This window comes from Macaca fascicularis, chromosome X, assembly GCF_037993035.2.
Source record: "Macaca fascicularis isolate 582-1 chromosome X, T2T-MFA8v1.1".
Classification (NCBI taxonomy): domain Eukaryota; kingdom Metazoa; phylum Chordata; class Mammalia; order Primates; family Cercopithecidae; genus Macaca; species Macaca fascicularis.
Genome location: NC_088395.1, coordinates 5,938,233 through 5,953,291, shown reverse-complemented (window position 1 = coordinate 5,953,291; position 15,059 = coordinate 5,938,233).

Here is a 15,059-nt window from a genome sequence, read left to right as displayed (position 1 = left end):
AAAAATATCTCCCATCTTAGGGCATGCTCATAATTCTTCTCCGGTTTCTTCATATCATTATAATGGCTATTCTTTGCAATTTTCAGAGGCTGCCTTTGGAATTCTTCATCTCCTTGCAGGTTATTTAAATGGTATCATCATTTTTAAGCATCAGGAACAGTTAAGAATCAGACGACTAGTATGTCTTTCGGAGCCATGGCTGCACTTTTTAGGCTTTAGACACCCACGCCACACCACTTAAGGCCATCTTTACTTTGGGAGGCCTTCCTCTTATGGGCTGTGACTGTCTTTTAGTTGTAAATTCTCAGAACCAGCATTTCGCTGCAACTGAACTTCCTCTTGCAAGAGTCAGCAGGGTTCAATGTCAAAATTCGTCCAATTTGGTGGCTCATGAAGACCCGCTTGTGGTTGGCGGGATGAGAACTCACTCTGTGTGAAGGAGCTTGCAGTCTCTGGCTTGCCTTTTTCACTGAGGACAGAAAACACAGGCTGAATGCTACCCACCTTGTGAGGAGCTGAGCTGCCTGCCACTGTCGGGTTGATACCTTGACGTTCTGAGAACCTTCGAATGTGACTTAATTTGGAGATAGTCTTTAAAGATGATGTAATCAAGTTAAGATGAGGCCATTAGGTGGGTTCTAAGCCAGTATGACCAGTGTCCTTATGAAAAGGGGAAGTTTGGACACAGAGACAAAACACAGGGAGAAGACGGCATCTGCAAGCCAAGGAGAGAGGGATCAGGAGAAACCAGCCCTGTTGACACCTTGGTCTCACACTTCCTGCCTCTAGGACCATGAGAGAATAAATGTCTGCTCTATTAACTACCCAGGTTGTGGCACTTTGTTACAACAGTGTGGGAAAACTAAGACTCCCCCATGTATCCCTAGCCACAGATTACCAGAAGGCTGCTGCTTTAAACCTGGGCTACCATTTTCTGAAGTTTTGCAAATTACCAAATGTAGTGACAGGATGACATTTGATAAACAAGGAGATATTGTTTGATCAACCATGAAACTTTCAGAAAGAGCTTTCGTGTGCTCGTAGCTAAGTATGGCTTCCAGGACAAATCCTGCAAGCCAGCAAGAAAACAATTGACAAAATCGTCTGCATAAAACTCAAAATTTCTAAATAAAAACAGTGTACTCAACAGCGTAAAAAGCAAGGCATAGCGAGGGAAAATACATGCAATAAATCTGTACCGGTCATGATTCTCCAGACGAACAGAACCAGTAGGCATGTTGGATATCCGTATCAATATTTATATCTTAGTTGGGCATGGTGACATGTACTTGAGCTTCCAGCTACTTGGCAGGCTGAGGCAGGAGGATTGCTTGAGACCAACAGGTCAAGACTGCAGTGAGCAGTGATTGCACCACTGCACTCCAGCCTGGGCAACAGAGCCAGACCCTGTCTCTTAAAAAAAACAAATTTATATTGCCTATATATTTACAAATTATAATATATATTATAAGCATATATAAATATTATATATTTAAATATATTATGTACCATATACAGACACATAAAGATATATAATCTATATGTTGTATGGTATATACTATATATTACAACATATACAGTATATACTGTATATATGGTATATATGCAAGTCAGCAGGGTTCAATGTCAAAATTCACCCAATTTGGTGGCTCATAGAGACTTGTTTGTGGTTGGCAGGACCAGAGCTCATGCTTTGTGATACATATATTATATATGTATATACCATATATAATAATATATGTCATATATATTATTACAGCATATATATTATACTAATATATGGTACATATATTATTACAATCTACATATTACAATAATATATGATATAATATATTACAATTATATATGATATAATCTTATATAATAATATATCACATGTATTATTATGGTATGTACTATATGTGGTATATTATATATTATATAATATATAGATTATAATTTACAAATACATCTTCATATATGTATGTTATATAAGTTATATGGTATATATTTACATATTTCTCAATAAGTATTTTGCATATAATATATGAATATGTATTTATTTCAAGGAATTGGTTCATTGAGTTATAGGGACTGGCATGTTGAAAATTCGTATAGCAGCAGTCTGGTGGCCTGGAAACTCAGATAGGTACCGGTGCTGCAGTCAGGAGACAGAATTTCTTCTCCTCCAGAAAACCTCAAGTTTGGTTTTAAGGTCTTTCAACTGATTGGGCAAGGCCAATCCCATAATCAAGGATCACCTCCTTCACTTAAAGTCTACTGTTTGTGGATGTTGACCACTCTACACAACACCTCACAGTGACAGTTAGTATTTGATTAAACCCTGGACATGATAGCTTAGCCAAGTTAACACATTATAGGCTGAGTTGTGCACTCCCAAATTCACATCTTGAAATCCCAACCCTCAGTATCAAAGAATGTGAGTGTGTTTGGAGACATAGTTGACCCATGGTATCCTTGGGGGATGAATTCTAGAACTCCCCTTGGATACCAACATCTATGAATGCTCAAATCCCTTATGTAAAACGGTGTAGTATTTGCATTTAGCCTACGGACTTCCTCCTGTATACTTTAAATCAGGGATTCCCAACCCCCAAGTCATGGACTGGTATCAGTCCCATGGCCTGTTAGGAACTGAGCCACACAGCCACAGAGCAGGAGGTGAGCAGCAGGCGAGTGAGCTAATGCTTGAGCTGCACCACCTGTCAGATCAATTGCAGCATTAGATTCTCATAGGAGCATGAACCCAATTGTGAACTGTGCATGCGAAGGATCTAGGTTGTGTGCTCCTTATGAGAATGCAACAATAAATGTAATGCAATTGAATCATCTCAAAACCATTCCCCATCGCCCCACCCCACGTCCGTGGAAATATCATCTTCCACAAAACCTATCCCTGGTGCCAAAAAGGTTGGGGATCGCTGCTTCAAATCATTCCTAGATTACTTACAATATTTAACACACTGTAAATTCTATATAAATAGCTCTTTTCCTCCATTGAGAATAACAAGAAAAATAATATGTATGTGATGTTTGTGTTTAGTACAGACACAATCATCCATTTTTTTTCCTTAATATTTTCAAATAGCAGTTGGTTAAATCCATAGACACAGAACCAACAGATATGGAGAACTGACTAGTGTCTTTAAAGAGATAATTAAGGTAAAATAAAGTCATTAGGGTGGGCCCTGATCCAACAAGACTGGTGTCCCTATAAGAAGCAAAGCTTGTGGCACAGGCACACACAGAAGGATGACTATGTGAGGACACAGGGAGAAGGTGTCATTTACAAGCCAAGGAGAGAGGCCCCAGGAGGAACCAACTCTTCCTATACCTTGATTTAAGACTTCTAGCCTCCAGGACAGTGAGAAAATTAATTCTGTTGTTTAGGCTGTACAGTCTATGTACTTTGTTATGGCAGCTCTAGCAAACTAATGCAACAAAATACAACAGAAAAATAAGCACAAAATGCAACAGAAAAAAATGCACAAAATGCAACAGAATGTGAGCTGGCAAACTTAAAATATATCCAGGATATTTACCACCAAGGAACAAAGACTGAACAGGGAGTTTGAGGGCAACAGAAAGATATATAAATTTAAATAAGTGAAAACTTTTCTTTTTCCCCGTAAGTATCAAAATGCAGATAAAAACAATAGTGAGAGTCCATATTTTTAACCTTCCAATTGCTAGCGATCTAACAGATGGATAAGGCATAGGAAGTACTTTAAATAGTGACTGGGAATCAGACAGCCCCTTGGGAGGGACATTTGGGAAAGCAGACCCACACTTAAGATGCACACGGCCACTGACCCAGCACATACTTCCACTTTAAGGAATACATCCTGAGAGATGCACCCCCACATCATGCCGAGATTTATGCTGAAGGGTGTTAGCACTGCATAATGGTTTTGAAATATCACAAAAACTAGAAAAAAGAAAACTAAGATGACTATTGACAGAAGTTAGCTAAATGACAGTGATTCAGACACGGAATAGTAGGCGGCCATGAAAAAGATTGTGCATGCATAGGCAAGCACGTGCATGCTTGTGTGTGAGGGGAGGGTGAGTGGGTGGGTGATGCATGTGTGAATGAGACTATTTTCAGAAGGTTGCTGGAGAAAATTGTGACAGCAACAATCTTAGACAACAGTGGCTCAGAATCTGTTCTTCAAGAACAATTGACTCTTGTTTGTGCATCTTTTCATACACTTGCAATTTTTTTCTCCGTATCTGCTCTGACTTTTGGTGTAAATAATTGATTAAATATTCATGAATTGCCTCATTTCTATTAACGCAGTGCTAGATTGATCCCTAGTCTTGTAAAATAATCATGTTAACACTATACAGAAGTGGCTTGTAAAACACTGAATTCTGCAAGTGGACTCATTTTGCTCCTTCACGTAGACTCCATCGAAGTGCTTTAAAGTTAAGTGCTCCTTCATATGCAACTCATTGTAAGATAAAGATTAATAATGAGTTAATTTCTGGAAAAAAGAAAATGCTAGCCTTTCCTTGAAGGTATAAAATATCTTTGAAACCGTCTCAATTCAAGATCATCAGACATAACTTCCATCTTTTACATGCATTCTGAAGGTTGGGTTACAATTCACCATATCCAAGCAGACTGTTATATAAAAATTGACTTAATTACTGAGCACATCACATCTTACATCTGTGTTTTGTGTTTATAAATACAGAAGAAATCATTTATAGTAATAAAACTCTGGACCATAAAATGTGTATTCAATAGCCACAAAGAAGAAAAACCTGTGATCTTAGATTCACAGTTTTCTATCCAGGTTCTAAAAATTCTGGAAAAGACGATGACACACTTAAAGTATTCTCCAAGTGCCAGCAATGTTCAGTGCTGCCTCCAAGCAGACAGACTGTAATTGTTAAGAACGCATCTGAGGAGCTCACAGAAAAGACAGTACCTGATATTTATTTAATTGTTCTACACTAAAAAGTGAGTAATTGCCTAGGCGGATATTACAATGATTAGTAGATGGTGTGCATGTAACCATGAGATATGGATTTGAACTCATTACCTTCGGAGTTCAGCAAAGCCTCTTGGGTCAGATAGATTTCAGATAATCTGTAGTTACCAAATTGGCTGCAGAGTTTCTTCTGCAGAATTCAAGTCGTCTGACAGCTTGACAATGCAAAAGCAGAATGCTTCTTTCAAATACTGAGCCAGCGTTTACTGTGGGATTGAGTCACTCTTTGGCCGTGTTTTGAGCATCCTTAGTAGCCCAGGCCAAAGGGCGCTAAACTTAGAGCTGTGGGCTCTAGTTCCTATTCTGCGATGAACTAGGATTGTGGGTGGAATTGTGTCCCCACAAAATTCATATGTTGAAGACCTACTGTTTCCTAGCTTCTCAGAATGTGACTTTATTTGGAAATAGGATCCTTGTGGATGTATTTAGTTAGGTAGTTAGGTTGAGATGAGGTCATTAGGATGAGCTCTAATCCAAGGTGACAAGCATCTTCATAGAAAAAACAAATTTGAAGAGAGGCACACCACTAGGGAGAATGCCACATGAAGAAAAAGGCAGACATTGAGGCACAGATAGTGCTTGTATAAGTCAAGGAATGCCATAAATTGACAGAAAGCCACCAGCAGTTAAAAGACAAGGCTGAAACATATGCTTGCTCATTGAAAGGAACCAATGCAGCCCGTACCTGGATTTCAAACTTCTACTCTCAAGAATGATAAGACAATAAATTTCAGCCAAGGCTTCCATCTAACTCCAGAACTTGTACTGACTTTTTCCACAGACAACAGTGAGGAAGGAGACATGGGTTTGCCCAGTCATGGACAGAACATCTGAACTGCAGAAAGAGGTTAAACACAAGAGATTCAATAAAGATATGCTAACCCTACTTTGAGGGAATGAGATTTGCTCAGCATATAAACTTGAAAGTGAAATTTGAGGTTTAAAAGTACCCTACAGCTAAGCCCTCTGAAGTTGGGAAATTACCATAAAAATTTCCAGAAGAAAATCATCCCCCACAGATGAGACTTGAAATGTGCCCTCTCAGTGGGATTTCTTTTTCATAAACTCAATGTATCATTTGTTTATATATTTTCTTCTTGATTATCTCTTTTTTTGTAATTTTCTTTTTTTAAAAAAATAATTTCAACTTTTATTTTAGATTTAGGGGTTTATGTGCAAGTTTATTACCTGGGTATATTGTGCGATGCTGGGGTTTGGGGTACGAATGATCTCGTCACCCAGGTACCGAGCATAGTATCCAACCGTTAGTTTTTTAGGCCTTGCCCTCCTCCCTCTTTCCTCCCTTTAGTAGTCCTCAATACCTATTGTTTCCATCTTTATGTCCGTATGTGCTCAGTGTTTAGCTCCTAAAAGACACATGTATGTGTATGTTCATGGCAGAGCTATTCACAATAGCAAAGACATGGAGTCAACCTAGGTACCCATCCACAGTGGCCTGCATAAAGAAAACGTGGCATATCTATGCCATGGAATAATACACAGCCATAAAAAAGAATGAAATCATGTTTTTGCAGCAACCAGGATGCAGCTGGAGGCCATTATCCTAAGCAAATTAACACAGGGACAGAAAACCAAATACTGCATGTTCTCAGTGGGATTTTACTCCTTCCCATAGACACAATTTTAGAATGTGAATAAGGCAACGTTTGTAAATGAGGTATACTAATTTCTCCCCTTGGGGAAAAGTAAGGTATAAAACAAGATATAATCAGGAGGACTCAAGCATAAAGGTCCCCATTCTCACGCTGTGTGTCATCAAATGGTCAGCCATGAGCTCTTCCACTGGAACGTTAGGCTGTCCTCTCAGGCCAAGCATCCATTGGCTTGTTGCTGTACTAATCCTTCCTCTACCCCACCATAGCACATTCTAATCTAGGACACTGTTCGACATGACTGTAAGCGGTTGAAAGTGACAATATGTAAAAGGAATGACTTTAAACAGGTTTCTAGGTATGGATGCCCTGCAATCCCATGCTCCAGGTCCTGGAGAAATTCACCCTCTGTGACAAATTAGCCCTAGTGTGGCCATGAAAAATGGGCTTCTCATTTCCTTGACCACAGGGAATGTTATTTACTGAGAACCCAAGCTGCTGTGCTCTGAAATCCATCACCTCATTTGCAACATGCTCATTCTTCCCAGAGACTTAATCTCCCCAATGACTGAGGACGGCAGGGATAGTAAGGTGAGTTCTTTATTGGAGACACAGGACCCGTGATGGCCAGCATTGACTGGAGGGCTACCAGACCACCATGCCCAATCTTCCTGCTCCCACCCTCTTTCCTTTATGGGAAGTCAGAGTACCATTGAGCTCTCTCTGGTGGGTCTCCCAGCCTCTTTGGGGTGACAAGAAATCTCATTCAGGACATGATTTCATTCTTTTTTATGGCTGTGTAGTATTCCATGTTGTAGATATGCCACATTTTCTTTATGCAGGCCACTGTAGATGAACACCTAGGTTGACTCCATGTCTTTGCTATCTTGAATAGCTCTGCCATGAACACACACATGCATGTGTTTTTAGGAGCTAAACATTTTCACTCCCACAGGTAATTCTCTCAAAACAATCCTTGCCCATCTCATCACATCTGGGTATTGCTTCTCCAAGGATCTGTCATGGGGTCTTCTTACTAGGAAACCAAGATTAATACAAGCAACCTTTGGTTCAGCCTTTTCCATCCAAAAAAGGCATGTTTTTGTTTTTCCCAAGGAGAAGCTGTTTTCTCTCAAATGAGAAGTTAAAGCTCCACCAGTTCAAAAAGAGTTTTTAAAAAAATGTTTGCAGCATTTGAATGTCCCTGTTTCTCCTTTCTATCCATGAACGTTCAAAAAAAATAATGAGGTTTCTGTTTTGGTGAGAGTACAAACTTCCCAAGGAATTGGTGTATCTTTCTATTTGCAAGGAATGTCTGCCTGTGTCTAATGGGTGTATGTGATTCTTTTTTGATATTTTTCAGGAGAAAAGAAACATGGATATGTCAGAATAGCTGAATATGAGTATTTTTGAAAAATTAATCTAAATTGTAGAATAAATGATAGGAGAGCTGAAGAGAAAGAGCTTAGGACAAAACACAGCATGGTTTAAATTTTTTCCTTTTCTTTCTTTTTTTTTTTTTTTTAGTTCACTCCTAAGCTGTCCCACATACATATATTTAGGTCAAAAGCTAGAATCTGTTACTCAGTGATATCAATGCTGGATTGACATTAGGTTGACCCAGATAGCATATTTTTTAAAATGCCAATACCAGGTCCAAGTCGAGGAAGTCCTGATTCAATTGGTGGCAGGTGCAATCCTTGCTGGGCACGAGAGGTTTTAACCCCCCTTCCCCACTGATTACAATGCACAGCTGCAGTCGGTCTGGGCTACAGCATTGAACTCTTTGAGTCAAATCGCTGATCCATTCGGAGAAATAGACTGCTTGGTTTGTCTCTGCCCCTGAAAGGATGGTAGGGCTGAGCCAAGAGCCAGGGTGTGGGTGGATAATTTTGCAAAATTGGTGATTGTGACACATGTTTGACTGACTCAGTAATTTTAGCAATCGAAATGATCCAATCTGTCGTGTAAAATTGTCCAGAAAAAATGTATATATATTACAGAAAATATTTCTGAAGATTATCACTGCTTTCAAAAAAAAACTACATAATGATTTAAAAAATAATCCAATAGGTAGAGCTTCATATGTAAGAGGGGCTAAGTGGAATATCTATTATTCCATTAAACCTTCATAGTAAACATTTTGGATAGATATGGTTAAGTAATATTTCCTTGTATCTGACCTCAAGGTTAAGTATAGTTCAGTATGTGAATGAAATTTTGTGTGTTTGTACATGATTTAGTACATTAAAGTGAATAGTTGCTCTCACTGATATATTTAGAAGTTTTAATATAATTTTATGAAGTAGTTGAAATACAAAAAAAAAAAACTTATAAATTTTTGGCTAATGTAGATATAATTTTAGTTTCATTCCATTACATTCCTTCTCCCTGCTCTCCAAAAACAGAATCCCTCAAGTGAATGTAAATAGGTAGGAAAGAACTGCTGGTTCTTTGTGCCATGCAATGGAAATACAAGGGTAGCTCACTATGTAGTTTCCAATTTCCCAGGAATCACTTTAAAATATCCAACCAGAAACAGATGTAATCAATTTTAGTAATATTTAATGTAACCAAATACAGACAAAATATAATTCTTTTAACATGTGATCAACATCAATATTGATAAGATATCCTATATTCTTTTTTGTTGTGGTGGTGGTGTTAAACCTTTGAGATCTGATGTGTATTTTACACTTAGAGCACATCTCAATTTGGACTCACTGCATTAAAAGTGCTCATAGTCACATATGTCTACTGTATCATGCAGCCAAGGTCTTAGTCAAAATTTTTTTCTCCAGTCAATAACCCATGAATATACCACGGATATTGAATCATAGTAGGCTAGAGAAGAGAGGGAGTATACATCTTTTTCTGGTCTAAGGACCCACTTTAGAAATAATAATACTAAGGCGCAGAGGGGGTCAATTGGCTTGTGTAAGGTCACAAAATTAACAGGAAAACTAGGACTAAGACTCAAATCTCAGCACCAGGTTGATGACTTTTCTGTGTGTGTGTGTTTGTGTGTGTGTGTGTGTAAATTTAACTATCAGTTATTTTGTCCTTACTACTAATGTTCTACTATCATGGATTTATTCTTGTTTATTATTCACAGGGTCTGTAGTGGACACATGTTAGAGGAGTCCCCATAGTTCGGTGGTTCATTATACAAGTCCTTCCCCTTGAATATAGGCAGGAATAGTGACTTTCTTCTAGCCAAAAACATGGCAAACATGAAGCAAGTGTTTTAGATGTAATTTACATCCTGAATCAGTTGATTTTGAGTTGTCTGACTCATCATGAGTGGGCCTGGTTTAATCAGGAGAACGACCTGAAAAAGACTGAGGTGACAGCCTCTCTTTGAAGGCCTGATGAAATAAGGCCATGTTGGAGAAACCCAGGTGGCAAGAAAGAGTGGGTGGCCTCCAGGGAGTGTGGGAAGCTTCTATGACCCAAATGTGGCCTCTAGTCAAGAGGTAGCCAAATGAGAGTTCCCCAACCACATAGTTGCAAGGAAATAAATTATGCTAACATTCTGAATGCATTTGAAAATGCCTCCCTCCACATTTGAGACTCAGGATGAGAACACAGCTTAACTACCCACTTCATTAAAGCCTTTTGAGAACACGAGTAGAGGACCCAGCTAAGCCATACCTAGACTCCCGACTTACAGAAACTATGAAATAATAAACATATGTTACTCTAAGCCCCTATATTTGAAGTGTAATTTATTACAAGATGATAGTAAACTGTCAATATCTGTTCCCAAATTTTCAGCAAATGTAGCCATTGATAATTGATCATTTTTAACAGTGGGATCATTTATTAATTTTTAAAAGACTCTCAGTCAAGCAAAGTGGTTTGGGAGAGTCAATAAATCAAGCAAGATTGAGTGAAAATTTAAATAGTACTGTTATGCGTTAGTCATCTAACTTTTGGTTGTATGTATTAGATTTCTTGCTTGATCTATTTAGCTTGAACAACTGTAAGGAAAATTGAGATTCCCTTTTAAAAAATTAACTAACATGTGCACCAACAAAAATGCTAATGAATAACAAAATACTAATGTTTATTAGAACTCTGATGCATATTGGAATATTTTTAAAAATTGTGATGTTAAATGTTACATAAGTGAAGGAGAGCACTCTATTTCAGACTTTGGTCAGGAATTGCAAGAGCATCCATAAGCATCTGATGACCAGCAGTTCCAATGCCAAGGTCTTATAAATGATCCTGCTTCTATGTCTGGATGATATCTTAATAGCTATTCCAGCAGGGGGCCTTCTGTTAGTTCATATAACGGCCACAACCCATTTATTAAAACCTTTTTGGCATTGTCATATAGAAGACAGAGAGAAAAAAAATCAACGTGTTAACTTCAAAAATCAATAGATTGCTGAGGTTTGGGGGTGAGTGTAAACAGCACATAATTAGGAAGATCTTGGGAGAAGAAAGATCTAATATTTAAACCTGTCACACAATCAACACAAGGTCAGATATTCTGAAAGCATGTGTTCTTAAGGCAAATCCTTCCTAAGTTGTACTCCACATTTGGTCTCAGGAGTAGAAAAAATTACTAAGCATCATTAATCTCTCAAAATGATCAGCTCTTTGAAGAAAAAGAACAACAGCAATAATTTTAGGTATTTTTTACATGTTTATTCCAAGCCACCCACTCTGATAATAGTCATCATGTGGATAAAATGTTAATTTATTAAAGCTCTTAGCCCTTAAGATAGAAGGGCTGTTAATTGTTTTAATTAATGGGCAAACTGAGTGAGAGATAAATAAAGTTTGTTTGGATTCAGAACCAGGGCCTTTAACTCTACACCTCACTGATGTTATAATGGAATTAGGTGTGTGTTAGTTATCTACTGCTGTATAACAAATTACCACCAAATGTAGCACCTTACAACAACCACCACTGATTATCTCACAGTTTCTGCAGATCAAGGACCTGGGCATGGCTTAGGTGGGTTTGGAGATCAGGGTCTCACAGGAATGCAGTCAAGATATTGTCTGGTTGTGTTCTTATCTGGAGATTCAAAAAAGGAAGAATCTCTTTCTAAGCTTAGCCAGGTTGTTGGCAGAATTAAGTTACTTGCGGCTGTAGGACTGAGAGTTCTGGCCATTTCTTGCTGCCAGACAAAGTCCAGTCCCCCATCCTAGGACATCCTTAGCAGCTTGACAGTTGGGCCTCTCACCTTGATGACTGACTTCTTCACAGTCAGCAAGAGAAGTCTCTATCAAGAGTCTGCTAGCAAGATTGAGTTTTATGTGGCATAAAGTAAACAAAACACAAAAGTCACATCCCACGATCCTGGACCCACCCAAGGAGTGTATCGTCACACACAAGGGTGTGAATACCAGAAGATGAGAGGCATTGAGGGTCACTTTAAAGTCTACCCACTACAGCCAAGAGGACATGTGGGCTTCTCCAATATTGGTGCTTATATCATGGAGCCCACAAGGAGAACCTTTCGATCTGATGAAGTTAGACCTGCCCAAGATAATCACCTATTGGATTTACTTAAAATCAACCTATTTGTGGTCATTAATTACATCACAAATTTTTCCACCTTGTCTATATTCTGCATAACTAGAAGCAAGGCACAGGTCCTACCACACTCTATGGGAGGGAATGGCACACAGGTCTGGACACCTCTACAGGGATCATTGGCATCACCTTGGAAATATATTGTCTATCACCATATATTTGAAATGCTTATGCACAAGATTTGAGAATATAGAATTCCAAGAAAAACTACCAGTGTGCAACTGTTCATAAAACAAAAAAAGATATTTTTCAGGCATAAATGACTCCAGAAATGTTTTATCCAGATCTTTATACAGACAATATGAAAGGATATACTTTATCATAAATATAAATAAAATGAAATAAATAGGAAGTTCTAGGCTTCAATGTGCAAGATAAAGGCCACTATGAGCCATGTTGTTAAATCTATAAATTAATGTTAATCATAAAGATAGTGTTAATATAATATTAAAATGTTATACCAAAAAATAGGCTGGAATTGAAATGTTAAAATCAATAACGGATGAGACGTAGGGAAGGGCCTTGACCAGGTTGGGTACATTAACACCATTGTCTTGTGCAGAAAGAGGATAGAGCTGTGAAGTTTACTAGAAAGTTAGAAAATCTGAATACTAAAATAGCAAGTGAAAAAAGTAAGGAAACTGAGCCAACAATGAATAAAATCCCTAGAGGTCAGAAAAAGAGAGGGAATAAAAGAAAGCTAAGCGTCAGGGGGTGAAAAATGGAAAATACAATTTGAGATAGTAGAAATATGCCCACTTATGTATTATCACACTAGACATAAAAAGCTAAACTTCCCTATTAAAAAGGAACAGACACTCAAGTTGAATTAAAACTAAATAAAATGATAATCCAGCTCTAAACTATTTACTCCTGATACATCTATGAAAAAAAGATGAAAATAATGGAAATGAAACTTGCATACCATAAAAGCAATAACCAAAATGAAATTGATCTACAATAGAATTGAAGACAAAAGTAAGTAACAGAAGTTTAGGGATTTTACATTATTAGTAAAACATGCCACCAGAAATCCGTAATAATCAAAAACTCATTATATTGAGACTAAGAAGAGAGTCTTTATAAATAAATATGTGTGTGTGCCTGTGTATGTGAATATATTATGTGTGTGTTTCTGTGTATGTGAATATGTGTGTATATATATATATTTATGTGTATATATATTTGTGTGTGTATATATATATACACACACACACACAATGACAGAATTACTGAAAGATATTTTAAAACCACATCTGTAGTGGAAAAATTGAATGAACCTTTGTCAAGAGTTGATAAAGAAAGCAGAACCCTCCCCTACCAAAAAAAAAAAAGAGAGAGAAAAGGATAAAACTTATAATGTAGTAATTAACAAACATCATCTGATTGATATATCAATGTGTATCACAAAAAAAGACATTATGTGTTATTTTTCAGGCATCTAAATTATTTTGCAAGATTAACCTGTGCTACAAACAAAATCTCAAAAATTCCGTAGTCAAATTCATAGAGACAACATTCTCTGTCTATTGTGCAATTATACACCAGCAATAAAAGAATATAAAAAAATATGGAATTGAAATGTCTAACAATGCTACAGCTACATATAAAAACATGCAGAATGAGCATTATTCACAACAGCAAAGACATGAAATCAATCTAGGTGCCCATGAACAGCAGACTGGAAAAATAAAATGTGGTGCATATATACCATGAACTACTACACAGCCATGAAAACCAATGAGATGATGTCCTTTGCAGCAACATAGATGCAGTTGGAGGCCATTATCCTAAGTGAATTAACGGAGAAACAGCAAATGAAAGACCACATGTTCTTACTTATAAGTAGGAGCTAAACTTTGGGTACACATGGAAATAAAGATGGGAACTATAGACACTGAGGAGTCCAAAAGGGGTCGCCTGGGAAGGGTAGAGAAGCTACCTTTTGGGTACTATGTTCACTATTTGCATGACGGGTTCAGCTGAAGCCCAAATCTCAGCATCATGCAATATATTCATGTAAGAAACCTGCACGTGTACCTCCAAATCTAAGATTTAATATATAAATAAATAAAAATTAAAACATGCAGAATGCATTGGACAGAAGAGGAAATTGGAAACACACAAATAAAAAAACCAAACAACAATAAAAATTCTTTAAAACCGCTATTTGAAAACATAAGAGAATGACTTTACATCCTTGATTTAAGAACAAGCCTTCTGGAAAATGTTAAATCCACTGATCTTAGCCTAATTTTGGCTATTACCAAAGACTACTGTTCATGCAGACTCTATAACTGTTTAACTGATTTCATGCATTCTGATTTTTCAAGGATCAGATTATAGTTTTTGAAATATGACTACATTCCATGTGGTTAGCCTCAATTCTGTTTTCCCAGGACTTGACCATAGAAATCTTGCATGGACATAGAAATGCACATTTGTTATTATTAGCAATATGTGTTCATTTTCTTCTGTGATGGAAGCACTTGCCATTCATGGCTATATTACTAACATGTTTACATTTAGAACCTTCCATTTGCAAGGGGGAAACATTAGTCTTAGAAATGTTTTGGGTGATACTCAAGCATTGCCTAAAAGTATATAGCAACCATATGGCACCTGGAAATATATTGATTTATGAGTTCCCTAAAGCACCCAGGCAGGAGACGAAGGATGAAAAGAAAGTCACACAACAAGGTAAAAATAGGGTGCAATCACTAATTACTACTTTTTTATGTTGACATTGAAATTTCAGGCGCAGGTTTTTAAAAACCATTCTAGGTTGAAAATGGATTTTAGAATGCCTCTGCTAGAACAACAGATCTAATTAAATCTCTGGAAAGAAAAGTGCTTTTCTTTGCTTTAGCAGAACTATGGTAGATAAAG